The 20738-nt window shown below is 42.3% G+C and overlaps 1 long non-coding RNA gene across 1 annotated transcript; it reads left to right on the forward strand.

Annotated features, from left to right (window-relative positions):
• The first annotated feature begins 1175 nt into the window (after positions 1–1175).
• Positions 1176–6511, forward strand: LOC143854041 (uncharacterized). The gene is made up of 2 exons (XR_013237346.1): positions 1176–1619; positions 4805–6511. It is a non-coding gene; the product is annotated as an uncharacterized LOC143854041 (long non-coding RNA).
• The last annotated feature ends 14227 nt before the right edge of the window (positions 6512–20738 follow it).

Below are 20738 nucleotides of genomic sequence, written 5' to 3' on the forward strand. Positions count from 1 at the left end.
CGCGAAGGGTAGCGGGCTGATGATTGGAGCCAGAGATACAACGGGCTGATGAATGGTGGGGGAGAACTTTTGGCATTTCTCACACCTCTTGACCAGGGTCAGCGCATCTTGTCTTAATGTCGGCCAGTACAGACCTCTCAGTAGAATTTTGATCGCCAGGGCCTTGCCCCCTAGATGCTCTCCGCAAATACCTTCATGTGTCTCTTGCAGGGCGTACGTGGCGTCGCTGGGCCGGAGACATTTTAAGTAGGGGAGGGTGTAGGATCTTTTGAACAAGTTCTCTCCATTGAGTGAAAAACGGGCTGCTCTTTGGATCACCTTGTGCGCTTCTCTCTTAGCCTCGGGTAGTCTCCCACTACGTAGGTATTCGACGATCTCGTCCATCCAGCAGGACTCGTGTTCCACCTGCATTATCTCAGCAGCCTTTCTTTCGATACTGGATGCCTGTAAGAACTCCATGCGTATATTTCCGAGAGTCGTGTATCCGGATGCGGCCAGCTTAGACAGTACATCTGCCTTTGTGTTGTCCGTTCTGGGGATTCTGACGACCTCAAAACTTTTGAACTTGGAAGATATGTGTCGGACCTGAGAGAGGTATTTAATCATACGCTCGTCACGGGCTTCGTATATCCCTTGGATCTGGTTGGCGACCAACTGGGAGTCACAGTAGGCTTTCAATCTCTGGGCGCCAGTCTAGACTGCAAGATTCATTCCTGCGAGGAGCGCTTCATACTCAGCCTCATTGTTAGATGCGCGAAATCCGAACCTTAAGGCGTAGTCTAGGGCGAAACTGTCCGGCCTGGTTAAAACCAGACCGGCTCCGCAACCAGCCTTGTTTGAAGATCCGTCCACGTGCACTTCCCAGAGTGATTCGACGATTGAAGGATCATGTTCAGCTGGTGGCACGGGGATGATTCCTGTTCTGGCTCCATCTTCTGCTGGGGCTTGGGCGACTTCAGGTTCGGTGATCTGCTGGGGGATGGAGCATTCGGCTACGAAATCTGCCAATACTTGAGCCTTGATTGCGGGCCTGGGCATGTACCGGTGTAGACACCCCATTTTGTTTTGTTTTAATCAACAAATAAATTAGTGTGTTAAATCCATGTGAGAACCCCCTCTATCATTGATTTATATGTTTTAGGTCATTAATATCTTGATCTGACTTTACGGATCATCAATCGGGACAAAATAAGCTAGGGTCACTTCATAGCCCGGACCCTGATTCCATTCCGAGACCCGATTTCCGTAAATCGTTAGATCAATGGCAGATCATGACCTGGGTCTAACCATCCAAAACCACCTAACCTCTCCTCTCATCCTAACCATTCAAACCTCACCTAACCTCACCTAACCTCTCCTCCCATCATAACCATCCAAACCTCACCTAACCTCACCTAACCTCACCTAACATCACCTAACCTCACCTAACCTTACCTAACCTCACCTAACCTCACCTAACCTCCTATCCCATTCTCCTATAAATACCCTCTCATCTCACCAAAGAAGGGAAGGAAAAAAAAGAAAAGAGGAGAGAACCCCTCTCTTAGAAAATTCAAGCCCTCTCTCTAGACCAAATCCCTCTTCTCCATAAGTTTGCATGGAATATCGTCTACAAAAAGGTATGTCTTTTGGAATTTTCTTTTCTTTTCTATATTTGTAGGATTGAGTGTTGTTTTGCGTATATTTTGGTTGATGTCATGTTTAATTTTGTACTAGTTTGGCCTTGGTCATGTTCTCACTTATGCTAAATATAATTAATGTGTTAGGGTCATTAGAACCTATTTGCGATGGGATGTTGAAATCATTGGCTTGTTAGGGAATTTAGATTTCTTTTGGGAAAACAATTCATTAAAAATTTTGAACATTTACAAGAAAGAAAACTTGAATTTTACATGAATTATCAAAACCCATTTAATTTGGCTTACAAAACCTCCATCTTTCAATTGATAACAACAGCCCCCACTCCAATTTGATAACAACAGCCCCCACTCAATCTCAAGAACCCAATATCCATACCCCACCTTGCCAAGTAGATAAAAACAACCCCTTTTTCAAACATCCCATTTGAATCTAATCTCAGGCCCATTCAAGCCATTTTTCATATTCACCGTCTTTTAATCACTAAAAAAATAAGAACTATCAAAAGAAAACATGGGGGTGCCAATATCATTCCCGTCATAGTGCTAGCTGTTAGACTTTAAACAGATTTTTCGACCTCTAAACAACAGAATCGTGGGAAATGGTTAACTACAAAGTAGTAGATATTTTCGTGCCGTTTCCAACGAGTATTCGTGCTAGATCAGACAGCGAGCGGTTAAAAAGTTAAGTCCAAAATGGTTGCGGCACACCTTTAGGCATTTCCAGTTTAATGTTGCTGTCCTTTTGTTTGCAACACAAATTCGAACCTCTAAATCACAGATTTACAAACAATGGAGAACTACAAAGTTGTAGCCCTATAAAAGATCTTTCCAACGCATGTTTGTACGTTGAATTTGGCCAAGCGGTTAAAGAGTTACGACAGTTTTAGTGGGCTGCATTTGTCAGATCTTTTAATGGTCAATGGTTTGTCGAATTTGTGCAATTGTCAAAACTTGGTTGTGTTAACGTCATTTTCCAAACCAAAATCGAAAGACATTAATCTAAAGTACATCCAACCTAAAATTAACAAAACTAAAATTCACCCATTTAAAATCCACTGATAAAAATCCGTTAAAAGCCATTAACCAAAAGACCACTAAAAATTTCAAATGAAACTAAAACCTTCTAAATAAACAACTTTAAAAGCTACCAAATACACTAAATACCTTCAGATAATAAAAGCTTCAAGAAAACTCTAAAAGTTTCCACAAACCCAAAAGAATTCGAGATTCCCAAGAGCCGGTGGATTCAAAATTCCTTTAGGAACCCTTAGAGCCCAATTTAGGAACACTGGTGTCGTGTCGTGTCGTGTCCTAAGTTTTAGGGAGTCCTAGGTTTTAGGGAGTCCTAGAGTCAGGAGTCCAGCCTCATCACGGACGTTTGCTATGTATAGCAACCGTGCCATAGGTTTAGTTACACTAGTCACCCGATCTTTTCCATAGGACAAGCCTAGTAAACTAGGATGTAGGCTAACCTGCATTAGTCTAAGGGACAACTTGCATTTAGATAAGAATCATATAGCATCTTCGATGAAATCCTAAGATAATAAAATCCTCAACTTGAATTAAATAACTTCTCTTAAAACTGTTGAAACAGTCAATCCCGTCTAGGTCGGTGTCTTAGTTGAGTTAGGCATATGTAACTTAGCTTAGGTGCACCGAACTACGTCGACTCTGATCCCAGTGAGGCTTGGGTACGTAGGCAGCTTGGATGTCTGATGGCATACCACCCGCGAGTCGGCACCACAAACAAATTGTGGTGTTTTGTATATTAATTTTCTTGTAAATGCTTAATCAAATCACTTAGGACTTTCCATGAAATTAGAATTTTAGGAGAACTTTCACTTAGATTGAATCCAGACAAATTAATAAATCAAGATACACATTTAGGATTCACATTGAAATTAGATCATAGGATGCATGTCACTTAGTTCGCACATTAACATAGAGTTGAATGAGCCATTTAAAATAAATTTAAAAGAGTTAGCTTTTGGAATCGAAGACCGATTATCGGGCAAGAATGGTGCATGTGGTGGATAACTCCCCATACCTTCCATTCTCGTAACCAGGTAGCGAGTCTAGATTTCTGGTTAATTACGGGTCCTAGATCCCACATCTAGGTGGCGACTCTGTCAGTCTCTTTCGTGTGGAATTCGGATTGCCTTAGTGATCCCAAGTTCACAGGAAAGATTAATTCAAATCAATAATAAAATGCACACGCCAATCGCGTGGATACGAGAGACCAAGAGAGAGAGAGCGGCGGCTCGCGCCCCACACCCCTCTCGCGGGATCGGGTACCACAGTCTGGCGACTCTGCTGGGGACCACCTAACTTCATTAAAATTTCAAAAGATAATTCATTTGAATTTAATTTAACTGGCTCATAAAAACTCTATACTTGTTAGATTAGTTTGTCTTGTTTTATTTTCTCTCATCACATTTTACTCGAACTTAATTTAACAAAACCTGAAGGCATCATAGATTGCGCGAACTTATTGCACACACTTACATCACTTGCATCTAAACCCTTGCATCTCACATTCACACACGTCCTATTTTAGGAACCCGGAGTGTTATCTAGCATGGTTGACTGGGATTTCATCACCTGGTGCCTCTGTGCTAGAGAAGCATTCCACCCTTAGCCTAGTACCTTTATGGTGCGTAAACGGATCTATTGTTCACGTACTGATACGCCGGACACTGGTACAGTATATCGAACATGGATTCGCGCTAAGGGAACTCTTGGCCTTACCCCTAGATTAACCCACACATGCATGTAGTATACGAACACATGTGCATCACATGTGTGAGCCTAGTTTAGGATATCTTACCCATTGGTGTCTAGATTAGGCCGTGGTCCATCTTCCAATGGTCACGATCGGTCCTTATATACACGAACAAAGTCATGAGTCGAGATTCTCTCTCCACTCCGATAGATTAGGATTAAGGTTGATGCCTTCAGGTAACACTGATAAAATGTGAAAAAAAAAATTCCCTTTGAGTTAGGATATAAATCCCATCATTTCCAAAGATCTCATAGGATTAGTCATTCATGATCTATCCGTTGAAAGCAATCTTATGCTATCTCATCTAATCTTTTGATCGTGCGTCTTTCGTTCTTCTGTCATACGATTCGATCGTATCTTCATGCCATCCCCTAACTGGCAGATGCAGAATCTCACAATCTTTCGATTATGCGTTCTCATGATCTGATCATGCCTGGTCCAGATAATCCAATCTTGCTTGTACCCCTGGTCTGTTCCTCCTCTAGGGGCTACCTTTTTCAAGATTATTTTGCTAAGTCCTTCAGAGTTCACTCTCAGAATCCTTGAGCTAGGGGCATTTCCCTATGCGAATCAGTCATCATTGTCCAAAATTGAAAGTATCAGCCATGATGATGTTCAGAACGAACCAGCCTTCGCCGAGCCTTCAACGCCAAACAGTTGCAGCAGTTAAAGTTTTAGTCACTTACTATTTTATGTTGAGTCAGTCATCATGGTCAGTATAATTGTTGAGTCCGGTCTTACAGTTAAAGGTCAATGCCTAGTCCAGGCAAGTTATCTTCTGTTTCCCTTTCTTATTTAGAGTTGTGAATCCTGAGCATGTTCAGGATAGGTCGTCTGATGTAATAGCTTTTCTTTAAATAAAATTTCAGTCAGTTCCAAAAAGTTCACTTGTGTCTGTTCTTAAGTGTGCTTCTGATCTTAAAATAAGACTCCCTCTTCAAATGAGGACAAAATTGACGAAACTCCACTTGAGTCACAGCAATTACTTGAACGAGAGGAGGAGCGCCAATCCCAACCTTTCAAAGATGAAATTGAAATGATAAACACTGGCACTGAAACTTTGATTCAGTGAATGCCGATTGAAAATACATTACCCTCTAAAGAGTGTGAAGAATTGATAAAATTATTTCAAGAATAAGAAGATTGTCTAGAAAAGCTACAACCGATACCAGGGGCAAGACATAGATGGAAAGCTCAAAGAAAATGAAGAAAGTGAGAAGATATATGCTATACAAGGGGCATAGAGTGGAAACAACTTTCATATTTCCAATCAATGACCTTGGTTCTCAAATTCATAACAAAAAGCCAACAAATTCAAGATGAAAAGTTCAAGAGCAAACAATGAAAAGTGATCATCAGATATCGAGAGTACGAATCCATAGATGGAGGATGTCAAAGAATAAGTTTCGCTCTATGAAAGTCAAAAGCACGTATTAGAATCTTGGAAGAAGAAGATCCATTATCTCTTACCTGGAAATGCCGTCAAACTCCGTAAAAAAAAAAAAAAACAAAACAAAACAAAAAAGAAAAAAATAATCAGTACCAGACGGACTCTAGCCAATCTGAACATCGGAAGGCCCCCTTTGGCCGAATAAATCCCAAAATCAGAACCAATGTCAAAAGAATACCGGTTTGCAAACCCTTCGAGCCTGAATAAAATTTTCTTGAAAACCCATCAAACCAGGGGCATTTCCCCGAACTACGCGAGACCTGATCCCTATACTGGGGTACGTAGGCAACTCGGTTGAACCGAGTTCGGTCGATTCAAAAAGGAAAAGAAATTCAATCCTTTCAAAAAAAAAAAAGAGAGGGACAAGTTCCAAAAGAAGAGAAGTTAATTGTTCCAGAAAGAAAAGAAAAAAGGAAAAAAAAAAATCAAACAATTTATCTTCAAACTAGGGGCATTCGCCCTGAACTACACACGACCTGATTCCTACCTTGGGATATGTAGGCGACCTGTTCACAGGTTCGGTCGAAATCTTTGTTGAGCCTTAAGCCATTCTTTGAAAAGCCCTATCCTACCTATAAAAGTCCTTCTGGTGTTCAGAACTAATGAGCTAGGTCCTGAGATACAATAAAAAAAATGAAATGATGATGAATAAGAAAAATAACGGAGTTTGAAGATCTGCTAGACTGAAAACCTGAAAGGGCGGTCTAGGCAAAATTTAAGATCATTCCCTTGCTAAGTTGAAAACCCGAAAGGGCGGCTTAGGCAAAAGCTAAGGGGATAGCCTGCTGGATCGAAAACCTAGAAAGGTGGTTCAGGCAAAAGTTAAGGCTAGCGCGGTCCGCCAAGTTAAAAACCCTGAAGAGGTGACTTGGTCACGGTAAGAGAATCAGTATAAGAAGGCAACAGCCGGTATCAAGACTGAAGATCAACTGAAGTTCAAGCAAATTCAAGTGATATCCTCAAAACTGGGGGCATTGAAGCTAAGCAATCTTAGGGGTCGTAATTAAATTCTTGAGGCATTACTGTTTCGAGGAAGAAGTCCGGTGTTTACCAATTGAAAAACTATTCCTTGAAAGGATAGACTTACCAAACAAAACATTAACTAAGTCAGAAGCATCACTATGTTTGTCAGTATAGTCAGTCAATCTTTATTATTCTAAGTTCACTCCTTCAGGGCTGCTCAATCCTTTGAGTAGTGCCTTTCATCTAAGTTTTCTCTTTAGAAAGAGTCAATTGTCGTTCCTATGTCCAAATGATGTAACTGTCTTGGTGAAGGAGGCCAGGCCTAGGCAGCTCCCTGCAATTATACCTGAAAGAGCTCGAGAATTTAGTCAAACAACTTCATTTCAAAGAAGATCAGCTCAGAAAAATTCAGAAGTAGAAACATCAGAAAGCCCAGCATCCGTAAAAAGATCATACCCCAGGAAGGCACCTTAAGCTTGGAAGAACCTCAGATGCAATGGTGGTTGAGCCAATTTCTCAGAAAGATGAACCATTCAAATTCATAATTCCCTTCCGGTTAGTTATCCTGGTCAAGAAATGTTTATCTAAACACCTGTCAAGAAGCAGATCCCGCTTTTCCATGTTAATATCCAAGAGAGTCGTTGTTCTAAATTACCAATCTCAAATGTCTTGTTCAAGGTTTCAGTTATCAAAATCCCCAGAAGACAAGACCAGCAGTCTCTTTGAGAAAAATCTTGTTGAAGTTTCATAAAAATGTTCCTAATCCATTCTTGCTAGTAATGGTTCTTCGTTCCAAAGGTTTGCCGTTTCATCATTCGTCAAAGTCCTAGTTTCCAACATCTTTGTCGGGCACGATCCATAATATCCCCGATTTCATTGAGTTCAAAAAAATAAAAAATTCATCAAATCCAATCTTACGTCAAATTCAAGTTCATGGAAAATCTCTAAATTCTTCGAGCCAGTTTGTGAACGGTACCTCTTTTCTCGAGCCCATTTGCAAATGGCCTCGTCTTCTCCTTGAGCCCGTTTGTGAACGGTGCCTCATCTCTCGAGTCCATTTGTGAATGGTTTCGTCTTCTCCTTGAGCCCATTTGTGAACGGTGCCTCATTTTCTGAGTTCATTTATGAACGGTCTCATGTCCTCCTTGAGCCCGTTTGTGGACGGTGCCTCATTTCTCAAAAAATCAAAAATTCATCAAATCCAATCCCCAATTCAAAAAATCCAATCCTACGTCAAATTCAAATTCATAAAAATCTCTAAATTTTTCATTGTTGAATTCATCAATCAAAGCTATCTTGTGTCGTTGAGCCCGTTTGTGAACGGTGCCTCATTTCTCGAGCCCATTTGTGAATGGTCTCGTCTTCTCTTTGAGCCCGTTTGCGGACGGTACCTCATTTCCCAAAAATAAAAATTCATCAAATCCAATCCCCGATTCAAACAAATCCAATCTTACGTCAAATTCAAGTTCATGAAAAATCTCATGTCCTCTTTGAGCCCTTCTGTGAAAGGTGCCTCATTTCTCGAGGCCGTTTGTGAATGGTCTCGTCTTCTCCTTGAGCCCGTTTGCGGACGGTACCTCATTTCCCAAAAATAAAAAATTCATCAAAACCAATCCCCGATTCAAACAAATCCAATCTTACGTCAAATTCAAGTTCATGAAAAATCTCATGCCCTCTTTGAGCCCGTTTGTGAACGGTGCCTCTTTTCTCGAGGCCATTTGGGGATGGTCTCGTCTTCTCCTTGAACCCGTTTGTGAACAGGTTTCTCATTCTCTGAGTCCATTTGTGAATGGTCTCATGTCCTCTTTGAGCCCGTTTGTGAACGGTGCCTCTTTTCTCGAGGCCATTTGTGAATGGTCTCATCTTCTCCTTGAGCCCGTTTGCGGACGGTACCTCATTTTCCAAAAATAAAAAAATTTATCAAATCCAAATCCTTAATTAAAAAATAAAAATAAAAATCCATTCCTACGTCAAATTCAAGTTCATAAAAAATCCCTAAATTCTTCGAGCCCGTTTGTGAACGGTGCCTCATTTCTCGAGCCCATTTGTGAATGGTCTCGTCTTCTCTTCGAACCCGTTTGTGAACAGGTGTCTCATTCTCTGAGTCCATTTGTGAATGGTCTCATCTTCTCCTTGAGCCCGTTTGTGAACGGTGCCTCATTTTCTGAGTCCATTTGTGAATGGTCTCGTGTCCTCTTTGAGCCCGTTTGTGAACGGTGCCTCATTTCTCGAGTCCATTTGTGAATGGTCTTGTCTTCTCCTTGAGCCCGTTTGTGAACGGTGCCTCATTTCTCGAATCCATTTGTGAATGGTCTTGTCTTCTCCTTGAGCCCGTTTGTGAACGGTGCCTCATTTCTCGAATCCATTTGTGAATGGTCTCGTCTTCTCCTTGAGCCCGTTTGTGAACGGTGCCTCATTTCTCGAGTCCATTTGTGAATGGTCTCGTCTTCTCCTTGAGCCTGTTTGTGAATGGTGCCTCATTTCTCGAGTCCATTTGTGAATGGTCTTGTCTTATCCTTGAGCCCGTTTGTGAATGGTGCCTCTTTTCTCGAATCCATTTGTGAATGGTATCGTCCTCCTTGAGCCCGTTTGTGAACGGTGCCTCATTTCTCGAGTCCATTTGTGAATGGTCTTGTCTTCTCCTTGAGCCCGTTTGTGAACGGTGCCTCTTTTCTCGAATCCATTTGTGAATGGTATCTTCCTCCTTGAGCCCGTTTGTGAACGGTGCCTCATTTCTCGAGTCCATTTGTGAATGGTCTTGTCTTCTCCTTGAGCCCGTTTGTGAACGGTGCCTCTTTTCTCGAGTCCATTTGTGAATGGTTTTCTATCCTCCTTGAGGCCGTTTGTGAACGGTGCCTCATTATCCAAGTCCATTTGGGAATGCTTCTTATCCTCGTTGAACCCGCTTGTGAGCGGCGTCTCATCTCCTTCTAAAAACTGTTTGAGAGCGATCTTTGTCCTTTCCCTTCAGAATCCATTCGAAAATGATATCTCATTCTCTAATTGCCCGTTTGTGAACGGCGCCGCATCGAGTTTTTATTATTATTCAAGTTCTAGGGTTTCATCTAAGGTTTTGCATTATGTTAAGGTGCGTTGTATCTAGAGAGTCCTTTTGTCGATTAAAACTACGCAAAATGGTTCTGTCATTTTTAACTTTGGTATTCAATGACTACGTCATCTCTACCAAAGAGGGGCATCTGTAGACACCCCATTTTGTTTTGTTTTAATCAACAAATAAATTAGTGTGTTAAATCCATGTGAGAACCCCCTCTATCATTGATTTATATGTTTTAGGTCATTAATATCTTGATCTGACTTTACGGATCATCAATCGGGACAAAATAAGCTAGGGTCACTTCATAGCCCGGACCCTGATTCCATTCCGAGACCCGATTTCCGTAAATCGTTAGATCAATGGCAGATCATGACCTGGGTCTAACCATCCAAAACCACCTAACCTCTCCTCTCATCCTAACCATTCAAACCTCACCTAACCTCACCTAACCTCTCCTCCCATCATAACCATCCAAACCTCACCTAACCTCACCTAACCTCACCTAACATCACCTAACCTCACCTAACCTTACCTAACCTCACCTAACCTCACCTAACCTCCTATCCCATTCTCCTATAAATACCCTCTCATCTCACCAAAGAAGGGAAGGAAAAAAAAGAAAAGAGGAGAGAACCCCTCTCTTAGAAAATTCAAGCCCTCTCTCTAGACCAAATCCCTCTTCTCCATAAGTTTGCATGGAATATCGTCTACAAAAAGGTATGTCTTTTGGAATTTTATTTTCTTTTCTATATTTGTAGGATTGAGTGTTGTTTTGCGTATATTTTGGTTGATGTCATGTTTAATTTTGTACTAGTTTGGCCTTGGTCATGTTCTCACTTATGCTAAATATAATTAATGTGTTAGGGTCATTAGAACCTATTTGCGATGGGATGTTGAAATCATTGGCTTGTTAGGGAATTTAGATTTCTTTTGGGAAAACAATTCATTAAAAATTTTGAACATTTACAAGAAAGAAAACTTGAATTTTACATGAATTATCAAAACCCATTTAATTTGGCTTACAAAACCTCCATCTTTCAATTGATAACAACAGCCCCCACTCCAATTTGATAACAACAGCCCCCACTCAATCTCAAGAACCCAATATCCATACCCCACCTTGCCAAGTAGATAAAAACAACCCCTTTTTCAAACATCCCATTTGAATCTAATCTCAGGCCCATTCAAGCCATTTTTCATATTCACCGTCTTTTAATCACTAAAAAAATAAGAACTATCAAAAGAAAACATGGGGGTGCCAATATCATTCCCGTCATAGTGCTAGCTGTTAGACTTTAAACAGATTTTTCGACCTCTAAACAACAGAATCGTGGGAAATGGTTAACTACAAAGTAGTAGATATTTTCGTGCCGTTTCCAACGAGTATTCGTGCTAGATCAGACAGCGAGCGGTTAAAAAGTTAAGTCCAAAATGGTTGCGGCACACCTTTAGGCATTTCCAGTTTAATGTTGCTGTCCTTTTGTTTGCAACACAAATTCGAACCTCTAAATCACAGATTTACAAACAATGGAGAACTACAAAGTTGTAGCCCTATAAAAGATCTTTCCAACGCATGTTTGTACGTTGAATTTGGCCAAGCGGTTAAAGAGTTACGACAGTTTTAGTGGGCTGCATTTGTCAGATCTTTTAATGGTCAATGGTTTGTCGAATTTGTGCAATTGTCAAAACTTGGTTGTGTTAACGTCATTTTCCAAACCAAAATCGAAAGACATTAATCTAAAGTACATCCAACCTAAAATTAACAAAACTAAAATTCACCCATTTAAAATCCACTGATAAAAATCCGTTAAAAGCCATTAACCAAAAGACCACTAAAAATTTCAAATGAAACTAAAACCTTCTAAATAAACAACTTTAAAAGCTACCAAATACACTAAATACCTTCAGATAATAAAAGCTTCAAGAAAACTCTAAAAGTTTCCACAAACCCAAAAGAATTCGAGATTCCCAAGAGCCGGTGGATTCAAAATTCCTTTAGGAACCCTTAGAGCCCAATTTAGGAACACTGGTGTCGTGTCGTGTCGTGTCCTAAGTTTTAGGGAGTCCTAGGTTTTAGGGAGTCCTAGAGTCAGGAGTCCAGCCTCATCACGGACGTTTGCTATGTATAGCAACCGTGCCATAGGTTTAGTTACACTAGTCACCCGATCTTTTCCATAGGACAAGCCTAGTAAACTAGGATGTAGGCTAACCTGCATTAGTCTAAGGGACAACTTGCATTTAGATAAGAATCATATAGCATCTTCGATGAAATCCTAAGATAATAAAATCCTCAACTTGAATTAAATAACTTCTCTTAAAACTGTTGAAACAGTCAATCCCGTCTAGGTCGGTGTCTTAGTTGAGTTAGGCATATGTAACTTAGCTTAGGTGCACCGAACTACGTCGACTCTGATCCCAGTGAGGCTTGGGTACGTAGGCAGCTTGGATGTCTGATGGCATACCACCCGCGAGTCGGCACCACAAACAAATTGTGGTGTTTTGTATATTAATTTTCTTGTAAATGCTTAATCAAATCACTTAGGACTTTCCATGAAATTAGAATTTTAGGAGAACTTTCACTTAGATTGAATCCAGACAAATTAATAAATCAAGATACACATTTAGGATTCACATTGAAATTAGATCATAGGATGCATGTCACTTAGTTCGCACATTAACATAGAGTTGAATGAGCCATTTAAAATAAATTTAAAAGAGTTAGCTTTTGGAATCGAAGACCGATTATCGGGCAAGAATGGTGCATGTGGTGGATAACTCCCCATACCTTCCATTCTCGTAACCAGGTAGCGAGTCTAGATTTCTGGTTAATTACGGGTCCTAGATCCCACATCTAGGTGGCGACTCTGTCAGTCTCTTTCGTGTGGAATTCGGATTGCCTTAGTGATCCCAAGTTCACAGGAAAGATTAATTCAAATCAATAATAAAATGCACACGCCAATCGCGTGGATACGAGAGACCAAGAGAGAGAGAGCGGCGGCTCGCGCCCCACACCCCTCTCGCGGGATCGGGTACCACAACCGGATGTCAAATTCACTCAGTTCCACGGCCCATTTAACGAGTCGTCCCGAGGTGTCCGGCTTATGGAGAACTTGCCTAAGCGGCTGGTTAGTTAGGACCTTTATCGTGTGAGCTTGAAAATACAGTCTCAACTTCCTGGCTGCCGTCACCAGCGCGTAAGCCAATTTCTCGACCCGCTGGTACCTTATTTCAGCGTCATGCATGACTTTACTAACGTAGTAGACCGGCTTTTGCTGGCCGTGCTCTTCGCGAACTAGGACTGCTGCCAGAGCCAGGGGGCTTATAGATAGATACAAAAGTAGCTCCTCACCGGGCTCCGGTTTTGTCAATAGCGGTGGAGAGGACAGGTATTGTTTTAACTCCTCGAAGGCGGCCTGGCATTCCTCTGTCCAGGGCGCGGTCTTGAGTCCTTTGACTGCGTTGAAGAAAGGGAGACACCTCTCTGCAGATTTTGAGACGAAGCGCCCCAGCGCGGCTATCATCCCTGTCAGTCGCTGCACATCTCTGATGGTTTTCGGCGGAGTGAGCTCCACCACGACCTTGATTTTTTCCGGATTGGCCTCTATCCCTCTCTGGCTAACCATAAACCCTAGGAACTTTCCCGAGTTGACACCAAAGGTGCACTTGGTGGGATTGAGCTTCATCTTGTGATTTCTCAGGATTTGAAATGTTTCCTTCAAGTCGGAGACATGATCTTGCGTGCTTCGGCTTTTGACCAGCATGTCGTCGACATAGACTTCCATGTTGCGGCCGATCTAATTCCGGAAGAGCTTGTTTACGAGCCTCTGATATGTGGCTCCGGCATTTTTCAGGCCGAAGGGCATGACGCGGTAGCAGTAGGTCCCCTGGTCCGTTACAAAGGAGGTCTTCGGGATATCTGACTCATACATTCTGATCTGATTATATCTGGAGAAGGCGTCCATGAAACTCGGTAACTCGTGGCCTGCAGTGGCGTCAATGAGTTGATCGATCTTTGGAAGCGGGTAACTGTCCTTGGGACAGGCTTTATTCAGATCAGTGAAGTCGACGCAGGTTCTCCATTTCCCATTTGCCTTTTTCACCAGGACTACGTTTGCCAACCAGTCCGGGTACTAGATTTCCCGAATGAAGTCAGCCCTTAGGAGCCTCTCCACTTCTTCTCTGATCGCCTGCCGCCTTTCGAGGGTGAAGTGTCTTCTTTTCTGCTTTACCGGCCTGCAGGCTGGGTCAACACCTAGCCGGTGCGTGCTGACCTCCGGGGTAGTACCGGGCATGTCTGCGGGAGCCCATGCAAAGACATCTGCGTTGTCCTGAAGAAACTGGGTGATGCTGCGCCGGGTGTCGTCGTCTAGAGAAAAGCCGATCTGAACTACCTTCTCATCATCATTTTTACACAGGGGGTGGAGACGAGGTCCTCGGCTGACTGAGCTCCCTGAGCCTCATCCCTTAGGTTGAGTAGCTCAATTGGCAATGACTCCGTCGCGTTTTTGCCCTTGAGTGCCATTGCATAACACTCCCTAGATTGCGGCTGGTCTCCCCTTACTTCCCCGACGCCGCTTGGCGTAATAAACTTCATCTTCTGGTGATAAGCAGACGCGAAGGCGTGGATCAGATTCTGGCCTGGCCGTCCTAAAATAGCGTTGTAGACCGAAGTGGACCTCACTACTAGGAAGTTGACCATGGCGAAGGCTTGGCAAGGTGGCTCTCCGACGAGGACAGGAAGCTCGATTTGTCCCTCAACCTTGACTACCTCTCCTGAGAAGCCGAAGAGATCTGAGTTCGCCGGCCTTAAGCGGTCGTCTCCTATCATCATCCTTTCGAAGGCGTGATAGTATAAGATGTCGGCTGAGCTACCATTGTCTACCAGGACTTTCCTCAGCTCCCAGTTTGCGACGAGCATCGTTAGGACTAGGGCGTCGTCATGCGGTAATATCAGGCCGTCGAAGTCTGCATCCGAGAAGGAGATCTCATTCTCCGTCTTCGCCTTCTTGCTGCAAGCGTGCACGGCATTGACTCGGCGTGCGTAAGCTTTCCGAGCAGCGGATGAGGTGCCTCCAGCTGTCGGACCGCCTATGATTGTGCCAATGACTCCCCTTGGTTGGGAGCGGTGTGCCTCTGGTGGTGGACTAGGCGGCGGAGGAGATTGTCTTCGGGCTGGGGGCGGTTGAGACCGCCGAGTGCTTCGGCCCTGGGGACCTTTCTCCTTGGGGTCACTTCTGCGGGTGTCGCTTCGGACATATTTTTTCAAGTAGCCCCTGCTGATCAACTGCTCGATCTCCTCCTTCAGCTGCCAGCAGTCGTCTGTAGCATGGCCGTGGTCCCTGTGGAACCGGCAGTACTTCGACTTGTCTCTCCTGTTTCCCTTGGAGATCATTGGGGTTGGCCACTTTATGAACTCTTTTCCGCTGATGGCAGCCAGTATATGTCTTCAGGAGGTGTTGAGAGGGGTGAATTTTTCCTCCCTTTTCTGGGGGGACTTGTCTCTTCTAACAACCTTATCATCCTTGCGCTGCTTAGCAGGGTACCTGTGTTGGTTCTTGTCATCAGAGGTTCCGACTCGAGTCCAGAGCAGCCAGTGTCTCTTCCACTGATATTTATTCCTCTGCCCCGGCCATCAGATCTGCTAGGGAGTGAGGATTCCGGCGGGCCACTGCTCTGCCGAAATCATTTGACCTAGCACCTGCGAGAAGCGCGTTCGTAGCGGCCGAGGTGTCTAGATTTGGTACTTGGAGCGCCTCCCTGTTGAAGCGGCTGACGAATGCTTTCAGAGGTTCATTATCCTCCTGCCGCAAGGCCATGAAGGATGCTGTTGTTTTCCTTGGCCTACGACTACTCATGAAGTGGCGGACCAGATCTTCCCCGAAGTCATCGAAGTTGCTGATGGAGTTCGGTCTGATCCTTGAGTACCAGTCCCTTGTTGCGCCTGTCAGGGTCGTCGGAAATGCTCTGCAGAGGAAACCGTCTGACGCACCGTGGAGGAGCATCATCGTCCGGAACGTCTCTAAGTGGTCCACGGGGTCCGTGGTCCCATCATACTGCGGGATAGTTGGCATTTTAAATCCCCTGGGTGCTGGGGCACCCATCACGTCGTCGGTGAACGGCGTTCTGCCTGAGAACGCCCTAGACACATGCCGGCTTTGATCCTTAGCCAGCTCTTTAATTCTGTGGTCCATCTCTTCTATTCTCTGTAGCATCGGGTCAGCTCTACGGTCTGGTGACCTGCTTCTTTCCACAGATTGGCTCGCCGCGGAGCCGGAGTGGCTTTCCGGACTCCTACGACGGGACCGGGATTTTGCCTGTGGTGCGCACTCTTCAGGAGCTCGGCGCCTTTGCACAGAGCGAGACCGCGACCGCGACCTCCGACGGCGGTGCGGCTCTGTCTGTGCATGCCTGGCTGCGGGGTGACGGACTTGTCCGGGGGAACGGTGAGTTCGGTCCTCACCATGGCGCGACGACTCTCCCCTATGGATTTCTGGCCTTTCTTGGACAGGTCGTGGAGCTTCCGGAGGAGGTTGGGGAGGCGCTTGGAGTAGCCGCTGGTACTGACCAACGAGAGTTGTCATTTGCTGAAAGAGAGCTTGGACTTGCTCTGGAGTGGGCATAGGGTTCAGGTGCTCCGAACGAGGTTGGCTCTGCTCGGCCGTATCAGAAGCTGCCACCACCAGCGAGGCGACTAGCTCGCTCCGAGTCCTGCGAGGCAGGACGGCTCGGGTAGTCCGCGCGGTTGGCACCCGCGCACTCCTGCGCCCCGTCATTTTTGTGTGTGAGGTATCTGGGAACAGCTTTTAGTTCTAGGGTCCCACGGATGGCGCCAATCTGTTAGGCCCGAAATCGGTTAACAGATATGACGGTGGCGTAAGAGCCAAGCTGGAGGGCCCGAGGAGCTGAAGAGAAGGAAATAGAGTCCGGATGAACTGTGTTCTGCACAGAAGCAAACGAGGTCAGAACGACCGACTCGGAGTGTACTCCGGACAGGCCCTTCGACACTCAAGTCAGTATGAGCAGGAGTGCAGAGCTAGTTTTTGAGTGGTGGGTGAAAGAGTTATTACCCCGATTTATGAGCTTTGGAAGCCCTTTTATAGGGGAAATTTGGGGTAGGTGGGGAGTTAATGCTCCAAGGCAGGTGTCCACCAGCTATAGGTTCAGGCTCACCTACTCTGAGGTAATTACCGAACTACCCTTGCTGACGCGGGATCTGCAGTGGGCCCCCCTCGAGACACGTGCCAGCAGCTAGTAGGCTGGTCCGCGGTGGCCCTCCCCTAGCCACGTGTCGGCAGCTAACAGGCTGCTGCGCTTTTACACCCCATCAACGAGAATAACGACATGTGATTCTTCCCTTGAACCAAAATTGCAATACACGTTATTCTTTCTTTCAACCAAAATGGCATTCAACCTAAATGTCATCTGTTCATATATACCTTAGATTACTAAATGGGTGGTCAGAAAAGACTCCCTATATATATATATATATATATATATTGGAATCCTAAATGAGTTGAAATGCTTCAATTTTTAGAAATAGGCAAACATTAAGGGGTGCAAATATCATTTCCCCCATAATATAAGCTTTTGAATCTCATATGAGAAGGCTTTAATATCGTTTCTTATCCGTATTTAGTCAGTACAAAAAAGGAAGAAAGAAATCTTTAAATTTTGAATGCTGATTAAGTCTTTGTTGCCATCTAACTCCTCTTTTTCTTTTTATTTAAAGCTTATTTAGAAACAAAAAAATAATAAAAATCAAGGTATTTTGAAATACCTCTATTGTTGTTGTGTTGAGATTTCTTGGGATACCAATCCTCGAAACTATGACCCGAGGGCATAGAGTCTAAGGCCTTTTACGAACAAGACAGCCAAAAGGTTGGTGTTATAGTAGACTCGAGCAAATTAAAAATAAAATACACATATGTATCCATATATAGCATAACTTCTATTCTAATTGGACAAGCACAATAGCAACAAAAAAAATAATTAAAATCGATGTATTCGTAAATACCTCTCCCGTTGTTTTGTTGAGATTTCATGGGATACCAAGCCTTGAAACGATGATTTGAGGGCTTAAAGTGTAAGACTTTTGACCAACAAGGTAGCCAAAAAGGTTGGTGTTATAGTAGCCTCGAGAAAATTAAAAATAAAATACACAAATCTATCCATTTATAGCCTAACTTCTGTTCTAATTAGACGAGGACAATAGCAACAAAATAATAATAAAAATGGAGGTATATTTAAACACCTCTCTCGTTGTTTTGTTGAGATTTCTTGAGATAACAACCCTTGAAACTACGACTTGAGGGCATAAAGTCTAAGACCTTTTACCAACAAGGCATCCAAGAGGTTGGTGTTATAGTAGCCTCGAGCAAATTAAAAATAAAATACAGTAATCTAGCCATATATAACATAACTTCTACTCTATTTGGATGAGGACAATGGCTCAATGTCACATCCTACATGAAAAACCGGATTTTGATTTATGATTATGGATCTTTCTATTCTTTACCATCCATGTGCCACACTATTTTGATCAGCAGTTCATAACCAATCAATTGGTGTGTCCCATTGTAGATGAGGCATAAGAAAATATTTATTACGAGAATCACGACATGTGATTCTTCCCTTCAACCGTAATGGCAATACACGTGATTGTTTCCTTCAATCAAAATGGCTATCAACCCAAATGGCATTTGTTCATATATACATTAGATTACTAAATGGGTTGTCAGAAAAAATTCTGTATATATATATAGGATTGCTGAATGAGTTGAAATGCTTCAATTTTTAGAAAAAGGCTAACATTAAGGGGTGGAAATATCATTTTCCATATAATATAAGCTTTTGAATCTCATCTGAGAAGGCTATAATATCGTTTCTTATCCGTATTTAGTCAGTAGAAAATTGGAAGAAAGAAAATCTTTAAATTTTGAACGCTAATTAAGTCTTTGTTGCCATCTAACTCTTTTTTTTCTTTTTATTTAAAGCTTATTAAGCAACAAAAGAATAATAAAAATCAAGGTATTTTGTAATACCTCTATCGTTGTTGTGTTGAGATTTCTTGGGATACCAATCCTCGAAACTACGACTTGAGGGCATAAAGTCTAAGGCCTTTTACGAACAAGGCAGCCAAAAGGTTGATGTTATAGTAGACTCGAGCAAATTAAAAATAAAATACACATATCTATCCATATATAGCGTAACTTCTATTCTAATTGGACAAGCACAATAGCAACAAAAAAATAATAAAAATCGAGGTATTCTTAAATACCTCTTCCGTTGTTTTGTTCAGATTTCATGGGATACCAAGCCTTGTAACTACGACTTGAGGGCTTAAAGTGTAAGACATTTTACCAACAAGGCAGTCAAAAAGGTTGGTGTTATAGTAGCCTCGAGCAAATTAAAAATAAAATACACAAATCTATCCATATATAGCCTAACTTCTATTCTAATCAGACGAGGACAATAGCAACAAAAAAATAATAATAATGGAGGTATTTTTAAACACCTCTCGCGTTGTTTTGTTGAGATTTCTTGAGATAACAAGTCTTGAAACTACAACTTGAGGGCATAAAGTCTAAGACCTTTTACCAACAAGGCATCCAAGAGGTTGGTGTTATAGTAGCCTTGAGGGAATTAAAAATAAAATACAGTAATCTAGCTATATATAGCATAACTTCTACTCTAATTGGACGAAGACAATATCTCAATGTCACATCCTACATGAGAAACTAGATTTTGATTTATGATTATGGATCTTTCTAATCTTTACCATCCATGTGCCACACTATTTTGATCAGCAGTTCAGAACCAATCAATTGGTGTGTCCCATTGTAGATGAGCCATAGGAAAATATTTATTACGAGAATCACGACATATGATTCTTCCCTTCAATCATAAGGGCAATACACATGATTCTTTCCTTCAACCAAAATGGCTACCAAACCAAATGACATTTGTTCATATATACATTAGATTACTAAATGGGTTGTCAGAAGAAATTCCATATATATATATATATATATATATATATATATATATATATATATATATATATATATATATTGGATTGCTAAATGAGTTGAAATGCTGCAATTTTTAGAAAAAAGACAAACATTAAGAGGTGGAAATATCATTTCCCATAAACTATATGCTTTTGAATCTCATCTGAGAGGGCTTTAATATCGTTTCTTATTCGTATTTAGTCAGTAGAAAATTTGAAGAAAGAAAATCTTTAAATTTTAAACCCTGATTAAGTCTTTGTTGCCATCTTATTCTTCTTTTTCCTTTTATTCAAAGCTTATTTAGCAACAAAAGAACAATAAAAAGCGAGCTATTTTGAAATACCTCTATCGTTGTTTTGTTGTGATTTCTTGGGATACCTATCCTCGAAACTATGACCAGAGGCTATAGTAGCCTCGAGCAAATTAAAAAATAAAATACACAAATCTATCAATATATAGCATAACTTCTATTCTAATTGGACGAGGACAATAGCAACAAAAAAATAATAAACATGGAGTTATTTTGAAATACCTATCTCGTTGTTTTGTTGAGATTGCTTGGCATACCAAGCCTCGAAACTACGACTTGAGGGCATAAATTCTAAGACCTTTTACCAACTAGGCAGCCAAGAGGTTAGTGTTATAGTAGGCTCTAGCAAATTAAAAATAAAATACACAAATCTATCCATATGTAGGATAACTTTTATTTGAATTGGACGATGACAATAGGAGCAAAAAAATAATAAAAATAGAGGTATTTTGAAATACCTCTCTCGTTGTTTTGTTGAGATTTCTTAGGATACCAAGCCTCGAAACTACGACCTAAGGGTATAAACTC

The sequence above is a fragment of the Tasmannia lanceolata genome, unplaced genomic scaffold (genome assembly GCF_043159265.1).
Source record: "Tasmannia lanceolata isolate RefF3 unplaced genomic scaffold, GAP_Taslan_0.1 ptg000003l, whole genome shotgun sequence".
Lineage (NCBI taxonomy): Eukaryota > Viridiplantae > Streptophyta > Magnoliopsida > Canellales > Winteraceae > Tasmannia > Tasmannia lanceolata.